Source organism: Rhinopithecus bieti, unplaced genomic scaffold, assembly GCF_001698545.2.
Source record: "Rhinopithecus bieti isolate Rb0 unplaced genomic scaffold, ASM169854v2 scaffold_81031, whole genome shotgun sequence".
Lineage (NCBI taxonomy): Eukaryota > Metazoa > Chordata > Mammalia > Primates > Cercopithecidae > Rhinopithecus > Rhinopithecus bieti.
The window spans coordinates 140,990-158,123 of record NW_016830217.1 but is presented as its reverse complement, the minus strand read 5'-3'; the positions used below and the strand labels follow the sequence as shown (position 1 = coordinate 158,123).

General features: G+C 46.1%; 1 protein-coding gene across 2 annotated transcripts in view; it reads right to left on the bottom strand.

The window, feature by feature from the left end:
* FBXO42 (F-box protein 42) overlaps positions 1 to 9,850 on the bottom strand; it is a 91,211-nt gene extending 81,361 nt beyond the window's left edge. Inside the window, exon 1 of one of the 2 annotated variants that reach the window (XM_017865312.1) lies at positions 9,596 to 9,850. The gene's annotated coding sequence lies outside the window, so the exon portion shown is untranslated. The remainder of the gene's footprint in view (positions 1 to 9,595) is intronic. The other variant, XM_017865313.1, reaches the window with a different exon arrangement.
* Between the last annotated feature and the right edge of the window lie 7,284 nt (positions 9,851 to 17,134).

Below are 17,134 nucleotides of genomic sequence, written 5' to 3'. Positions count from 1 at the left end.
TTTTTGAGATGTAGTCTAGCTCTGTCGCCCAGGCTGGAGAGCAGTGGCGTGATCTTGGCTCACTGCAACCTCTACCTCCTGGGTTAAAGCAATTCTCTTGCCTCAGCCTCCTGAGTAGCTGGGATTACAAGCGCACACCACCACATCTGACTAAGTTTTGTATTTTTAGTAGAGAGGGGTTTCACCACGTTGGTCAGGCTGGTCTCAAACTCCTGTCTTCAAGCAATCCACCTGCCTCAGCCTCCCAAAGTGCTGGGATTACAGGCATGAGCCACCATCCCTAGCTTTGCCAAGGTTTAATTTGGACATATTCATAGAAGAACGATGTCTGGGGTGGGTGCGGTGGCTCACACCTGTAATCCCAACACTTTGGGAGGCCAAGGCGAGTCAATCACCTGAGGTCAGGAGTTCAAGACCAGCCTGGCCAACATGGTAAAACCCTGTCTCTACTAATAAATAGAAAAAATAGCCGGGTATGGTGGCAAGCGCCTGTAATAATAGCTACTTGGGAGGCTGAGGCAGGAGAATCACTTAAACCTGGGAGGTGGAGGTTGTGGTGAGCAGAGATCACGCCAATGCACTTTAGCCTGGGCAATAAGAGCGGGAAACCCTGTCTCGAAAATAATAATACATATAAACATTTCTGCAATTGGACTGTCTTTCCAAACACATGTGCACATATTTTATCTAAAATAGTTTCAGCTAAGAGTGCACACCAAAACAACTGTCCGAAGATAAAAGAACAACCAAATCATTAGGTACTCTCATGATGAAAAGAGGAAAAGGAGGAAATCTCATTCAAAATCTCCTAAGGTTCCAATGCTTATCAAATTTTAATGTGAATCTAGTTTATAGATTCAGATTCAGTAAGCCTTGGGTGGAACTTGACACTCTGCATTCTCACCTTGATGATGCCAGCACTGCCAGTTTGTGGACCTTGAGTATCAAAGTCCTAAGTAACCACTAAAATGTAGCTGATGTCAACACTAGATGAGAAAATGGAATCAACAGGTATTGGGAGTATGTGCCAGGTGCCTTATCTCATTTAATCTTTACCTATGAGAAACATATTATCAATCCTGTTTTATAAGATGAGGATAATTAAGGCTCAGATAAATTAACGTGCCCATGATTATACAGAATCAGGTTTGAACCCAATCATATGACTCCATTTATTCTTTTTAAGAGATAGTATAAATCAGTCATTGCAATTAATTTTAAACCACCCTCCAAAGAATAATAGGCCAGGCCGGGCACAGTGGCTCACGCCTGTAATCCTAGCACTTTGGGAGGCCAAGGTGGGCCAATCACCTGAGGTCAGGAGTTCAAAACCAGCCTGTCTAACATGGTGAAACCCCGTCTCTACCAAAAATACAAAAATTAGCTGGGCATGGTGGCAGGCATCTGTAATTTCAACTACTTGGGAGGCTGAGGCAGGAGAATTGCTTGAACCCAGGAGGCAGAGGTTGCAGTGAGCAGAGATCATTCCACTGTACTCCAGCATGGGTAAAAGAGCGAGACTCCATCTCAAAAAAAAAAAGAATAGACCAGACACAGTGGCTCACGCCTGTAGTCTCAGGCGTGAGACTGAGACTTAGGAGGCCAAGGAGGGAGGATCGCTTGAGCACTGAGGTTGAAGCTGCAGTGAGCCTCTGCACTAAAGCCTGAGGAACAGAGCATGGGCCCTATCTCCAAAAAAAAAATAATAATAATAACAACGTTGCATGACATCTTGTCTTGGATATAGACTTTCACTTTCCTCTATTAGCTCTTTCTTCAAAATGTCCTACCTTTTATTGTTATCCCCCTGCTTTGATGCTAGTCATTGTCATCCACACTTGAACTATAATAGTAGACACCTACCTAACTGTTCTGACTCTAGCCTCTTGCCTCATCAATCTAGAGATTATTCTGCAGTCTCCAAGAATTCACTAAATGTGAGCAGACCAGAAGCATGGTAAAAATAGTGTTTCAAGAGGAATTCAAAGTACTTTATAATCCCACAATTCTCCTATCAAATCTCTCGGGTGGCATATAAAGCCAGCTTCCCCACTGATAAACAAAAATATTCTGCAAAGAACATAATACATTTTAACAAGATGCTGTGATGGAATGGAACGTTTTATTTCCATTTGTCTTTTTTCTTTTTTTTTTTTTCTGACATGGTGTTTTGCTCTTTTGCCCAGGCTGGAGTGCAGTGGCACAATCTTGGCTCACTGCAACCTCCGCCTCCCGAGTTCAAGCAATTCTCCTGCCTCAGCCTCCTGAGTAGCTGGGATTACAGGTGCGCACCATCACCCCCAGCTAATTTTTGTATTTTTAGTAGAGATGGGGTTTCACCATGTTGGCCAGGCTGGTCTCAAACTCCCAACCTCAAGCGATTTGCCCATCCTGCCCAGCGGTCATTTATCGTTTTTCTAGTGGTGGTCAGGGCAAAGGAATGCCTTCCTGCTTCTGCCTCCTAAACACTCATTTCTCTAGACCAGAGGAGAGTACCTCCTTCCATCACAAGTCATTTTCTACTCCATTCCACATTAATCATTTCCAGAAGTCCATCTATACCATTACTTACTGACACAGTTTCATACTATTTCATATTGCTATAGTTTTTTTTGTTTGTTTTTTGAGATGGAGTCTCACTGTGTTGCCAGGCTGGAGTGCAGTGGCATGATCTTGGCTCACTGCAACCTCTGCCTCCCAGGTTCAGGTGATTCTCCTGCCTCAGCCTCCTGAGTAGCTGGGACTACAGGCGCACGCCACCACACCCAGCTAATTTTTGTATTTTTAGTAGAGACGAGGTTTCATCATGTTGGTTAGGATGGTCTTGATCTCTTGACCTCATGATCCACCCGCCTCGGCCACCCAAAGTGCTGGGATTACAAGCGTGAGCCACCATGCCCAGCCATAGTTATGTTTTTATGTAAATTTTCTCCATAACCAGATTTTACATTTTTTATTAATACCTGCACAGCTGGAACAGATTATGAATTTATGAAAGGTAGATAATGTCTTGATTATATCTTATCCCCAGGAAATCTAAAGGACAGTGATGTATGTGCACACGAAGTAAATCTTTGCTTCACAAGCTCGCCTGATCATAAAAATCACCTGGCCAAGCATGCTGGCTCACACCTGTAGTCCCAGCTACTTGTGAGGCTGAGGTATAGCATCACTTAAGCCCGGGATATCCAGGCTGCAGTGAGCCATGATTATACCACTGTACTCCAGCCTGGGTGGCAAAGCAAGACCCTGTCTCAAGAGAACATTTAAAAAGTAAATTAAAAAAAATTGAAAATCACCTAGCAGGTAGATTTCCTGGAGATTGTTTCAGAAAAATAGGCATGAAAGCAGAAATCTTAAATCTATCAACAAGCACTACAGATCCAAATCCAGAAAACCTTTGGTAGTATTTCTTTTCTTTTTTTTTTTTTTTTTTTTTTTTGAGACGGAGTTTCACTCTTGTTGCCTAGGCTAGAGTGCAATGGTGCGATCTCGGCTCACTGCAACCTCCACCTCCCCCAGGTTCAGGCAATTCTCCTGCCTCAGACTCCTGAGGAGCTGGGATTACAGGCGCCCACCCTGCCCAGCTAATTTTTTGTATTTTTAGTAGAGATGGGGTTTCACCATGTTGACCAGGCTGGTCTCAAACTCCTGACCTCAAGTGATCCACCCACCTCGGCCTCCCAAAGTGCTGGGATTACAGGCGTGAGCCACCGCGCCCAGCCAACCCTCAAGTAGGACTTCTAAAACTTAACCTTATGTTCTCGTTTATGATTTTCTTATAATGCTTTATACACTTTACTGAGCAATAGGTGTAAAACATGGTTAATAAAACTTGCAGAAAAATACAAAATAGTATAGCAGGAGATCTTAAATTATAGATCAATTGAACCCTTATTTCACAAATGAGGAAACTGAAGTCAGAAAACCTAAATCATACAGCTAATGAGTAGCAAAAATAGAAATTGTACCTTTTGTCTTTCGACCCAATACTTCTATTGCACCACACCAAAATTTATAAAAGATCAGCAGTAAAGCATTATTTACTAATGTCCATCAAAAACAGACCAGTTGAATAAACTCTGGTACATCCTCACTGTGTAGCTGTGGAAATGAATAAGGATTACCTCTGTACCAATATGGAATGATCTCCAAAATATTTTAGGTGAAAAGACCAAGATGCTGAGCAGTGTATACAGTAGTAAAACCTTTTGTGTAAGGGAAAAAAAGAATATATGCAGATATTGGCTTATCATTGCAAAATCCAACAGTTAAAGGATAAACCAAAACCACATAAATATTAGAATGGTTCAAGCACCAACCATGCAACAACCCTTGGCAATTCCTCCTCAAAGTCCCAGCTATAAAAGTGGCAGTAGGCCAGAAGTAGTGGCTCAGGCCTGTAATACCAACACTTTGGGAGGCCGAGGCAGGCAGATCACAGGGTCAGGAGTTTGAGACCAGCCTGACCAACATGGTAAAACACCATCTCTACTAAAAATACAAAAATTGTCTGGGAGTGGTGGTGCATGCCTGTAATCCCAGCAACTCAGGAGGCTGACGCAGAAGAATCTCTTGAACCCAGGAGGTGGGGAGGCAGAAGCTGCAGTGAGCCAAGATTGTACTCCTGCACTCCAGCCTGGGCAACAGAGCAAGACTCCGTCTTAAAAAAAAAAAAGAAAGTGGCACTAAGTTTGAGGGGTGGTCCCTACTATATGATATTCTTAAAAGTTCCGGGCCTGGTGTGGTGGCTCACGCCTGTAATCCCGGCACTTTGGGAGGCCGAGGCAGGTGGATCACCTGAAGTCAGGAATTCAAGACCAGCCTGACCAACATGGAGAAAACCTCATCTTCACTAAAAATACAAAATTAGCCAGGCATGGTGGCATGTGCCTGTAATCACAGCTACTTGGGAGGCTGAGGCAGGAGAATCCCTTGACCCTGGGAGGCGGAGGTTGCAAAGAGCCAAGATCGCGTCATTGCACTCCAGCCTGGGCAACAAGAGCGAAATTCCGTCTCACAAAAAAAAAAAAAAAAAAGTTCTGGGCCGGGTACAGTGGCTCACGTCTGTAATCCCAGCACTTTGGGAGTCTGAGGTGGATGGATCGCCTGAGCCCAGGAGTTCGCAACCACCCTGGACAACATGGCAAAACCCTAACTCTACAACCCAGGCACGGTGGCTCACGCCTGTAATCCCAGCATTTTAGGAGGCCAAAGGGGGTGGATCACCTGAGGTCAGGAGTTCCAGAACAGCCAGACCAACGTGGTGAAACCCCATCTCTACTAAAAAACACAAAACTTAGCCGGGCATGGTGGCGGGCGCCTATAGTCCCAGCTACTCGGGAGGCTGAGACAGGAAAATCGCTTGAACCGGGGAGGCAGAGGTTGCAGTGAGCCGAGATGGCACTATTGCACTCCAGCCTGGGTGATAGAGCAAGACTCTGTCTCAAAAAAAAAAAAAGAAAAAGAAAAAAAAAAGACTTGCCTATAAGTCATAAGCTGTATTATAAGCTTAATGCTGGACAATTTTTAAATGACTTGTCTGTAAGTCATATCTTTGTACATGTAGCAAGCTGTCACATTATAGAAAAATGAACACATCGCCTTCACTTTTCCATCACCTGCAACCTTAGAGCACTCATTTTCAGTTAAGATACAGATTCCCTATGTTCAATAATACAGTGCCACATAAAATTCCACTCAATCCAAAAATTCGAAGTTTTTGCAACATAGGCAACAACATGCTAAATTAATTGTAAAACAACTACAGCACTAAGGTGAATAACTTGTACTGGGATACAGAAGTTCAGTATCGAAGCCACTAGCAACACCAATCCACAAAGATTCTATAAAAGTTTAATTTGCCGGGCGTGGTGGCTCATGCCTGTAATCCCAGCACTTTGGGAGGCCGAGGCAGGTGGATCACATGGTCAGGAGTTCAAGACCAGCCTGGCCAATATGGTGAAACCCTGTCTCTACTAAAAAAAACTACAAAAATTAGCCAGGCACGGGGCAGGCGCCTGTACTCCCAGCTACTTGGGAGGCTGAGGCAGAAAAATCACTTGAACCCGGGAGGTGGAGGTTGCAGTGAGCAGAGATTGCGCCACTACACTCCAGCTTGGGTGATAGAGCAAGACTCGGTCTCAAAACAAAAACAAAAAAAAAACATGAAAAAAAAAGTTTGGTGTAATTCTCACTTAAGTGGTCACCTTCAGTCAAAAGGAATTAAGATCTTCTTATTTTATTTATTGGGGAAAAAGGAGACAGTACTAACAACCACCTATAATCAACATTGTAAGGAATAACAATTAAATATTTGCTGTATTGTCATCAAATTAAAAATACAGTACCTCTTGTACTAGTTTACAAAACAAAAACAAAAAAGCACCATCACTCTAAAGTTGTCACCACTTAGTAATCTGAGATATTTTAATTGCAGCGACGATATTTGTTTGTTGCCTGTGTGTATGACTCATATAGAAAGGTTTTCCCAACATGGCTGGATTTTTGAGAATGCATAACTGGGGCATACTGTGTGGGAAGTATCATGACAGTGAATGAATAAAAGGGGAAAAGAACTCATGACATAATTTTTTTTAAGTTTTTATAAAAAGCAAGTCACTCACTAAAGGCAGGCTCTGCAGAATAAAAGGAAAGGCTGAGGAAAAGCCATCCCTGCTCTGAGAAGCCTTCCTTGACTCTCTTGGTTGGATTCAGTGCACTTCTTAGACTACATAGCACTTAACGGGTTTCCTTGTCTGGCTCCCCAGCCATACTGTATGCAACTTCAGACCAAAAGCTGTCTTAAATTAGTACCTACTTCCCAAAATGCCTGCCATATGGAGGGCCCTCAGTAGGTGGTTCATAAATAGGAATAATCAATTTTATACTTACGTTTTATTTTACATTTTACAAAGCACTTTCAAAACACTATCTGTTTTGATCCACGTTAACAATCATGGGAAGGGCTTTATTTAATCAAATGGCTTTTGATTTTATAAAGAATTAATTCAGGGCTGGGTGCAGTGGCTCACGTCTGCAATCCCAGCACTTTGGGAGGCCAAGGCAGGTGGATCGCCTGTTCAATGTAGTGAAATCCTGTCTCTACCAAAAATACAAAAAATTAGCTGGGCATGGTGGCAGGCATCTGCAATCCCAGCTACTCAGGAGGCTGAGGCAAAAGAATCACTTGAACCTGGGAGGTGGAGGTTGCAGTGAGTGACATCATTGCACTCCAGCCTGGGAAACAAGAGCAAAACTACATCTCACAAAGAGTTAATTCAATGACTAAAACAATCCTGAAATCACAAAGATAATTACATATTTGTTCATCTTTGAGATAGCTTCTCCTTGGGACCTCAGTATTCTCATAAAACTTAGATGTTTTGCTAGCATTTTCTTTGCTTGCTCTCCATAATAGGTAGGACTCACCCTGCTCTAAATCTTACTAAGGGTTTAAACTACATAAAGCTATTATTAAAGACCCTTCTAGAAATCAGACAAAAAGAAGCATCCTAAGTTATTTTTTTCAATTCTGTTCTTTTTGTAACTAAGGTAAGGAATTGCAAAAGTCAAAATCTGGAGAGCAAATGATGTCATGGATGTCATGAAGTTGCATCAATACCTGATGATGATTTAGCATAACAGTGCAACATATTATGCCAAGAAGCATAATGATGAGCCACCAGGATGTTTTACTGCATTAATTTCATGACTATTAGCAAATTGATATGCAAAGTAACTCTCCAATTTTCTACCACAGAGAAGCTGCTGGTTCAGATTTACATCTTTAGCAAAGACACTAAGAAAATCGACAAATTTCTATGGAAAAGTCTTTGATTTAAAAATAGAAAAGGCTGGGCGCAGTGGCTCAAGCCTGGGGTGGGGCAGGGTATCGCTTGACACCAGGAGTTTGAGATCAGCCTGGGCAACATGGTGGAACCCCGTCTCTACGAAAATTAAAAAAAAAAAAAAAAATTAGCCGGGCGTGGTGGTGCACGCCTGTAATCCCAACTTCTCAGGAGGCTGAGGCAGGAGAATGGCTAAACCCTGGGGATGGAGATTGCAGCGAGCCGAGACTGTGCCACTGCACTCCAGCCTGGGTGACAGACAGAGTGAGAGACTACCAAAAAAAAAAAAAAGAAAGAAAGAAAATGGTCAAATAATAACCTAAAAGAGCTGTCATTTTAACAGTGAAAAGCTTTTTAAGATACGCCACATGCCTATGGATCAATGTAGATCGAATCATGTATTTATATTGGCTTGTCAAAAGCAAACAGTTACTGGGTATAAAATGACAACATACAATAGAAAAGACACCCAATCAGATTACACACATGAATACACTGAAAGTTAGCAATTTCACACAGCATCACTAATGGCCGAAGAGCTACAGACTTAATTCTAAATGTTCAATTCTAAATGATGGTACTTCCTCCAAATTTTCCTTGTCTCTTTAAATCCATGATGTCATCATTCTTAAGCACAAGTAAAACCAATTTGTTACAAAAGGTATTTTCGTGTGTCCAAGCAAAAGCAAATGCCTCAACAATTCCCCATACAAGTCCAATGAAGTCATCATTCCTCAAGGAAGAGACCACAAGGCTTCAACCCGACTTCCCTACATGACAGAAACACAATCGAAGTCTCCCAATTAGCATTTAAACAACAAAAGTTGTTCTCAAAAAGGAACAACATAGTTACAATGTCGCTGCCAGCAAGTATGAACTGGTAATGTATCAGAATCTTCATCTAGATCGATCAGAATCCCACCACAGAAAAATTCAAAGACGCTGGCAATTAAGAAATGAAGCTTTTATTTTCCTAATAGAAGTCGAGAGATTTAACAAACAAAACAATTGATTATTCTGAATCTTAACAATCCGAAGCTTTCAAAAGAACTCAGCGCTGAAGTTACTCTGCGGCGACCATCAAGATCTCACAATCGTTTCCTCTTAGCTTACAAATTCGTTCCCACCCTCCACCGTTCCCTTTGCACACACAATTATCGCCAGAGAAGCCTTCCACATTCACAGCATGGATTGCTGTCTCAAGCAAGGAGATCCGCAGTTCCCATTTCTCTAGGGGAACACGCAGCAAGCTAGGAGATAGGAAAGGCCTTTTGTGTTTTATTTAACGTAAACCAATTCCAAAATTATCCCTTTGCAGCTGCAGGTTCAGAGATGCTGGCCCCTAGCCGCAGCCCCAATTTTGATGCGCACCCGACCCCCGGCTCCCCTCTCACATAGGAGTGAAAGGTTCGGAGGAGGAATGAAAGGATTATCTGACACCCTAAAGCCATCCTTGCCTGGGCCACAAACCCCTTCACTGCCTGGATGAGGGGACGAGAACCACCCTGCTGAGGAGAGGGGGTGGGTTCGCTCCCGACCCAAGGGCTGGCTGGAAAGGACCTCTCCTCCTCCTCGCCTCACTCGAGGACGGCGATAGCAAGGCACCCTGCCCAACCAGGACCGACCCCCGCGCGGGATACGGGGCCTGCGCCAGACCCCGGGCGCCCGCTGCCCCTTGCCAGTCCCGGGCATAAAGGGCATGAGGCGCCGGCTCCCCACCGCGGCCCAGGGAGGAGAGGCCTCACCTGGCCCAGCCCGCTCCACGCTCTCGGGTTCGCTCCGCTGGCGAAGGTAATGAGGGAGCCAGGGACAGGGCCAGAGCAGAGGCGCTCTGCCTCAGGACGCGATAGCCGTGCTCGGGGCTCCTCACAGCTTGCGGGACCCCGAGCCGCCCGGAGCCGCCATCTTCCTCCACTCAAACGCCGCCGCCGCCGCCGCCGCCGTCGCCGCCGCAGCTGCTGCTGCTCAGGCCGGGAGAAGACAGCGCGGAGCGCGCATGCGCCGGGGCGGGCGCGGAGGACGCGCGCGCACTCACGTCAGCGCGGCGGGCTGTCGCGGGGCGGCCAGGGGGCGGCGCCATATTGAGAAGGGCCGTGGTCCCAGACTTAGGTTCTCCGGAAGGTGGAAGGCGGTCGGGGTAGCTGGGCTTCCGCACCCGCCTTGGCCGCGTCTCTAGCGTCTACCTCATAGCCGCACCCACCCTCCGCTGAACTGTCTGGGGCAACTGGGTGGTTTTTCCAGTGGTTTGAGACTAACGTTTAGCCAGGAATTAACTCACTTCTACCCCGAGGGCCCGATGAGCACAGAGGGCTGTGGCCGATGTAAATCCCCATGGATATCGCCAAGGGGAGGGAAACTCTGCCTGAGGTGTGCAAGAGAAGCCTCCCTTAACCTAGCCTTGTAGCAACCACTGTGTGAGTTCTTACTAGCTCCGCTTTTAAGATGAGGAAACTGCTGTAATCCCAGCACTTTGGGAGGCCGAGACGGGCGGATCACGAGGTCAGGAGATCGAGACCATCCTGGCTAACATGGTGAAACCCCGTCTCTACTAAAAAATACAAAAAACTAGCCGGGCGAGGTGGCGGGCGCCTGTAGTCCCAGCTACTCGGGAGGCTGAGGCAGGAGAATGGCATAAACCCGGGAGGCGGAGCTTGCAGTGAGCTGAGATCCGGCCACTGCACTCCAGCCTGGGCGACAGAGCGAGACTCCGTCTCAAAAAAAAAAAAAAGATGAGGAAACTGAGGCACAGAAAACGATCAGTTATTTGACCAGAGTCACACACCTAGCAGTGAAGGTGGGCGGCGCGGGAAAGAGGCTTTAAACTCAGGCATGTCTGGTTCCCAAGCTCCTTTACTTCCTATTGGCTATCACCAGGGGATAGGATCCAGCAAAGTCCCCCTTCTCAAGGGAGCAAGCTGGTGTGTAGGTGAGAACCTTCATGAGCCCAGCCCTACAGCATACGGTCTAAGGAAATGCTAGATACAGAGTCAAAGGCTTCCATCTAAACGTTTTTAAGCCAAAAAAAAAAAAATCGAAACCCCCCCCCCCGCAAAACCATCCGAATGGACTTCCTCCTAGGCCAGGGCAGTCTAAAATGTAACCAACCTGAGACTGGTTCAGGCCATGACAGGAAGGGGGACATAAGACATGCCTCATTACCCCTCCAGCATTGACATCAACACAACAGACCTTAAGACTGGTAAGAAACATTTACAATCTATTCTCTCTGGAGCCTGCCTGCCACCTGGAGGCTTCACATGCATGATAAAACTTTGGTGTCCACAACCCTTATCATAACCCAGACATTCATTTCTATTGATAATAAGTTTTTTTTTGAGACAGGGTCTGGCTCTGTTGCCCAAGCTGGAGTCTAGTGATGAGTTCTTGGTTCGCTGCAACCTCTGCCTTTCGGGCTCAAGCTGTCCTCCTACCTTAGTCTCCTGAGTAGCTAGGACTACAGGCGGGCACCACCATGCCTGACAAATTTTCCTTTTTTTTTTTTTTTTTGAGACGGAGTCTTGCTCTGTCTCTCAGGCTGAAGTGCAGTGGCCGGATCTCAGCTCACTGCAACCTCCGCCTCCCGGGTTCACACCATTCTCCCGCCTCAGCCTCCCGAGTAGCTGGGACCACAGGCGCCCGCCACCTCACCCGGCTAATTTTTTGTATTTTAGGAGAGACGGGGTTTCGCCATGTTAGCCAGGATGGTCTCGATCTCCTGACCTCGTGATCCGCCCGTCTCGGCCTCCCAAAGTGCTGGGATTACAGGCTTGAGCCACCGCGCCCGGCCAATTTTTCCATTTTGTTGTAGACACAGGGTTCACCATGTTGCCCATGCTTGTCTCAAACTCCTGAGCTCAAGCAATCCACTTGCCTTGGCCTCCCAAAGTGCTGGGATTACAGGCGTGTGCCACCGCACCAGGCCTATTGATAACTCTTTCAACTCATTGCCAATCAGACAATTTTTAAATCTACCTATAATGTGGAAACCCCCACTTCAAGTTTCCAGTCTTTCTGCACAGAACCAATGTAGTTTTTATTTATTTATTTATTTACTTATATTTATTTATTTATGTGGTTTTTTTGTTTTGTTTTGTTTTGTTTTGAGATGGAGTCTTGCTCATCACCCAGGCTGGAGTGCAGTGGCGCGATCTCGGCTCACTACAAGCTCCGCCTCCCAGGTTCATGCCATTCTCCTGTCTCAGCCTCCCGAGTAGCGGGGACTACAGGCGCCTGCCAACGCACCCGGCTAATTTTCTTTTATATTTTAGCAGAGACGGGGTTTCACCGTCTTAGCCAGGATGGTCTTGATCTCCTGACCTTGTGATCCACCCGCCTCGGCCTCCCAAAGTGCTGGGATTACAGGCATGAGCCACCGCGCCCGGCCGCTATGTGTTTTTTTTTTTTGAGACAGAGTCTTGCTCCGTCACCCAGACTAGAGTGCAGTGGCACCAATTCCACTCACTGCAACCTCTGCCTCCTGGGTTCAACCAATTTGCTATTTGCCAAATGTAGTTTTTGGTTTTTTTTGAGATGGAGTTTCTCTCTGTCGCCCAGGCTAGAGTGCACTGGCCTGATCTCTGCTCATTGCAAGCCCCGCCTCCCAGGTTCACACCATTCTCCTGCCTCAGCCTCCAGAGTAGCTGGGACTACAGGCGTCTGCCACCACGCCCGGCTAATTTTTTCTATTTTTAGTAGAGACAGGGTTTCACTATGTTGGCCAGGCTGGTCACCAACTCCTGACTTCAGGTGATCCGCCCGCCTTGGCCTCCCAAAGTGCTGGGATTACAGGGGTGAGCCACAACACCTGGCCTTATTTTTATTATTTTTATTTATTTCTTTTCTTTTTTTTTGAGACGGAGTCTCACTCTGTCACCTAGGCTAGTGCAGTGGCATGATCTCGGCTCCCTGCAACCTCCACCTCCCAGGTTCAAGCAATTCTCCTGCCTCGGCCTCCTGAGTAGCTGGGACTACGGGTGCGCATCACCATGCCCAGCTAACTTTTTGTATTTTTAGTAGAGACGAGGTTTCACCATGCTGGCCAGGCTGATCTCGAACTCCTGACCTCGTGCTCCACCTGCCTCAGCCTCCCAAAGTGCTGGGATTACAGGCGTGAGCCACCGCACCAGATCTAATTTTTGTATTTTTAGTAGGGGCAGGGTTTCACCATGTTGGCCAAGTTGGTCTCGAACTCTTAACCTTAGGTGATCTGCCTGCGTTGGCCTCCCAAAGTGCCGGGATTACAGGGGTGAGCCACCACACCCAGCCTGCACATTTTCAATAATGGTAAGTTGCTGTTTACATATCACAACTATCTACATAGCTTCAGCTTGTGCATCACATACAAAGTTATCTCATGATGGGCTTTGAGCTTGTATTCTGATTAGCATCAAAGTGTTTTATATGGTGTACCAAAAGCACCTGAAGTTTTGAGTGCAGGTTTAACATACAGGCCCCAGAAGTCAGACACAGTGGCTCATGCCTGCAGTTCCAACACTGGCAGGCCAAGGTGGGCAGATTGCTTGAGCCCAGGAGTTCCCTCCTGGGCAACATAGGGAGACCCCACCTCTTAAAAAAAAAAATGCAGCCGGGTGCGGTGGCTCACCAGCACCTGATAATCTGGTAATCCCAGCACCTTGGAAGGCGGAGGCGGGCAGATCACCTGAGGTCAGGAGTTCAAGACCAACCTGATCAACATGGAGAAACTCCATTTCTACTAAAAATACAAAATTAGCTGGGTGTGGTGGCACATGCCTGTAATCCCAGCTACTCGGGAGGCTGAGGCAGGAGAATCGCTTGAACACATGAGGCAGAGGTTGTGGTGAGCTGAGATCATGCCATTGCACTGTAGCCTGGGCAATAAAAGCAAAAGTCTGTCAACAACAACAACAACAAAAAGACAGGTGCAGTGACTCATGGCTGTAATCCTAGCACTTTGGGAGGCTGAGGCAGGCAGATCACGAGGTCAGGAGTTTGAGACCAGCCTGGCCAGTATGGTGAATCCCGTCTCTATTAAAAATACAAAAATTAGCCAGGCATGGTGGCACGTGACTGTAGTCCCAGCTGCTCAGGAGGCTGAGGCAGAAGAATTGCTTGAACCTGGGAGGCAGAGGTTGCAGTGAGCTGAGATCACGCCACTGCACTCCAGCCTGGGCGACAGAGCAAGACAAGACACTGTCTCAAAAAAAAAAAAAAAGTGGACTCTGTCTCAGAAAAAAAAAAAAATCACCTAAGGTCAGGAGTCCGAGACCAGCCTGGCCAACATGGAGAAACTGTCTCTATGTTACAAAATTTAGGGCCGGGCGCGGTGGCTCCTACCAGTAATCCCAGCACTTTGGGAGGCCGAGATGGGTGGATCACCTGAGGTTGGGAGTTTGAGACCAGCCTGGCCAGCATGATGATACCCCATCTCTACTAAAAATACAAAAATTAGCCAGGCTTGGTGGCAGGCGCCTGTAATCCCAGCTACTTGGGAAGCTGAGGTAGGAGAGTCGCTTGAACCTGAGAGGCGGAGGTTGCAGTGAGCCGAGAACCTACCATTGCACTCCAGCCTGGGCAAAAGAGCGAGATTCTGTCTAAAAAAAAAAGAAAAGAAAAAAAATAATTAGATTGGTGTGGTGGCACAGGCCTCTAATCTCAGCTACTCAGAAGACTGAGGCAGTAGAATTGCTTGAATCTGGAAGGTGAAAGATGCAATGAGCTGAGATCCTGCCATTGCACTCCAGCCTGGGTGACAAGAGAAACTCCGTCTCCAAAAATAAAAAAATAAAATAAAAAAAAAGCAAAAAGCAAAAACTTAGCTGGGTGTGGAGGCACACACCTATAGTCCCAGCTACTCAGTACTCAGGAGACTTCAGAAGCGTGAGGATCGCTTGTGCCTGGAAGGTGGAGGTTGCAGTGAGCCATGATTATGCCACTGTACTGCAGCCTGGTGACCGAGTGAGACCAGAAAGAGTGAGTGTGAGAGAGACAGAGAGAGAGACTCATGCTTTAGGGCCTCTGACAATACCTGTGTATGCCACTGCCTCAACTTTTTTTTTTTTTTTTTTGAGACAGAGTCTCGCTCTGTTGCCCAGGCTGGAATGCAGTGGTGCAATCTCCACTCACTGCAAGCTCCGCCGCCTCCCGGGTTAACGCCATTCTCCTGCCTCAGCCTCCCTAGAAGCTGGGACTACAGGTGCCTGCCACCATGCCCGGCTAATTTTTTTGTATTTTCAGTAGAGACAGGGTTTCACTGTGTTCGCCAGGATGGTCTCGATCTCCTTGACCTCGTGATCCGCCCGCCTTGGCCTCCCAAAGTGCTGGGATTACAGGCGTGAGTCACTGTGCTGGGCCGCCACTGCCTCAACTTTTTGGGTTTATCCCTGGAAGAAGAAACTGCCATTACTTTTTCAATTTTAGAGCTAATTTGGTTCCATCCCTGATTTTACAGATGAGGAATCAGACCGAGAGAGAAGAGACTTGCCCAAGGTCACAAGGGGTCTATGTGATTAACGAAGACTGACCTCCTGGTTACCCATTTTATGGAACAAAAACTATTTCATTTGCAGTATTCTCAGATGATTTCCAAGATCTCTATCTTTCTTGTCTCCTTGAAAATTCAGTCTCAGAAATGCCCAACTAATGCCTTTGTTAAGGGTTGTTGCCCAATATGGCAAAATTGTAAGAAACCATCTCCCTCTGCTGGTAATAAGGCATAACGACAGAGCTTAAATATAGGAGTCACTTGCATTTAGGAAAAACTATTGCTCCAGAATGAGGTTATGTCTGACAGTTTCAACCACTTCGCTGTTGGCAAAACTGAGTCAGGATAGTTTACTTCAAAGAATGGGTTCACAGGAGAATGTATTCCAAGTAAATGTAGTCTCAGAGAGTGAACAAGACAAAATCCATGAAATCGGTGAACTCAACAGAATTACTGAGTTTTTGTGGTTTTTTTCTTGTTTTGTTTTGTTTTTTGTTTTTTGAGATGGAATATTGCTCTGTCACCGGGGCTGGAGTGCAGTGGCGTGATCTTGGCTCACTGCAACCTTCAACTACCAGGTTCAAGCGATTCTACTGTCTCTGCCTCCTGAGTTGCTGGGATTACAGGCATGCGCCACCACACCTGGCTAATTTTTGTATTTTTAGTAGAGATGGGGTTTCACCATGTTGGTCAGGCTGGTCTCGAACTCCTGACCTCGTGATCTCCCCGCCTTGGCCTCCCAAAGTGCTGGGATTACAGGCGTGAACCACTGTGTCCAGCCCAGGATTACTTGAGTTTTAGACTTAGAGACTTAAAGCTGCTGGTGAAATATCCATGTGGAGATGGCAATAAGAAGCCTAGTTATAAAAATCGGAATCAGAAACATCAGGTCAGTTCACAGCTAGAAGTCAACTTTGGCAGTCTTCAGCATACAGTGGATGGCTTATACCATGAGCATCTAGGTGAGAACAGTGGACTGAGGACAGACCCTGGAAGTGAACAATATTTCAGAGTCAGGAAGTCGTCAAACCAGAGAATTAGTAAGTGTGTCACTTAAACTTCTAAATAAAGACCAGTAATATTTAACACATGGTTGCAGTTTATGATAATAATCATTAAGAATACCAATAACAGGCTGGGCAGGGTGGTTCACTTTGGGAGATTGAGGCGGGCAAATCATCTGAGGTTAGGGGTTCCAGAGCAACCTGGCCAACATGGTGATACCTGGTCTGTACTAAAAATACAAAAATTAGCTGGGCATGGTGGCAAGCACCTATAGTCTCGGCTACTTGGAAGGTTGAGGCAGGAGAATCACATGAACCCAGGAGGCAGAGGCTGCAATGAGCCAAGATTGCGCCACTGCACTCCAGCCTGGGCGACAGTGAGACTCTGAAAAAAAAGAATACAAATTGCAAAATTTCACAACAGGAAGATTTTACTTCATAAAGATTAATGGCATACTAAAAATATAAGAAAAAACACATTCCAAGTCAGATAACTTGGTCATAGCAGCCAAATGCAACACTACTGAATGACATGTGTTTAAAACTGAGAGAAAAACAGGAACATGTCAGTAAGAATATAAACACATGGTGTTTGCTTATCTCCCCGCCTTTTTATTTTTTTATTTTTTGAGATGGAGTCTCACTCTGTTGCCCAGGCTGGAGTGCAATGGCACAATCTTGGCTCACTGCATTCGCCACCTCCTGGGTTCAAGCAACTCTCCTGCCTCAGCTTCCCAAGTAGCTGGGATTACAGGTGCCCGCCACCACATCCAGCTAATTTTTGTATCTTTTTTTTTTTTTTTTTTTTTTACGGGGGG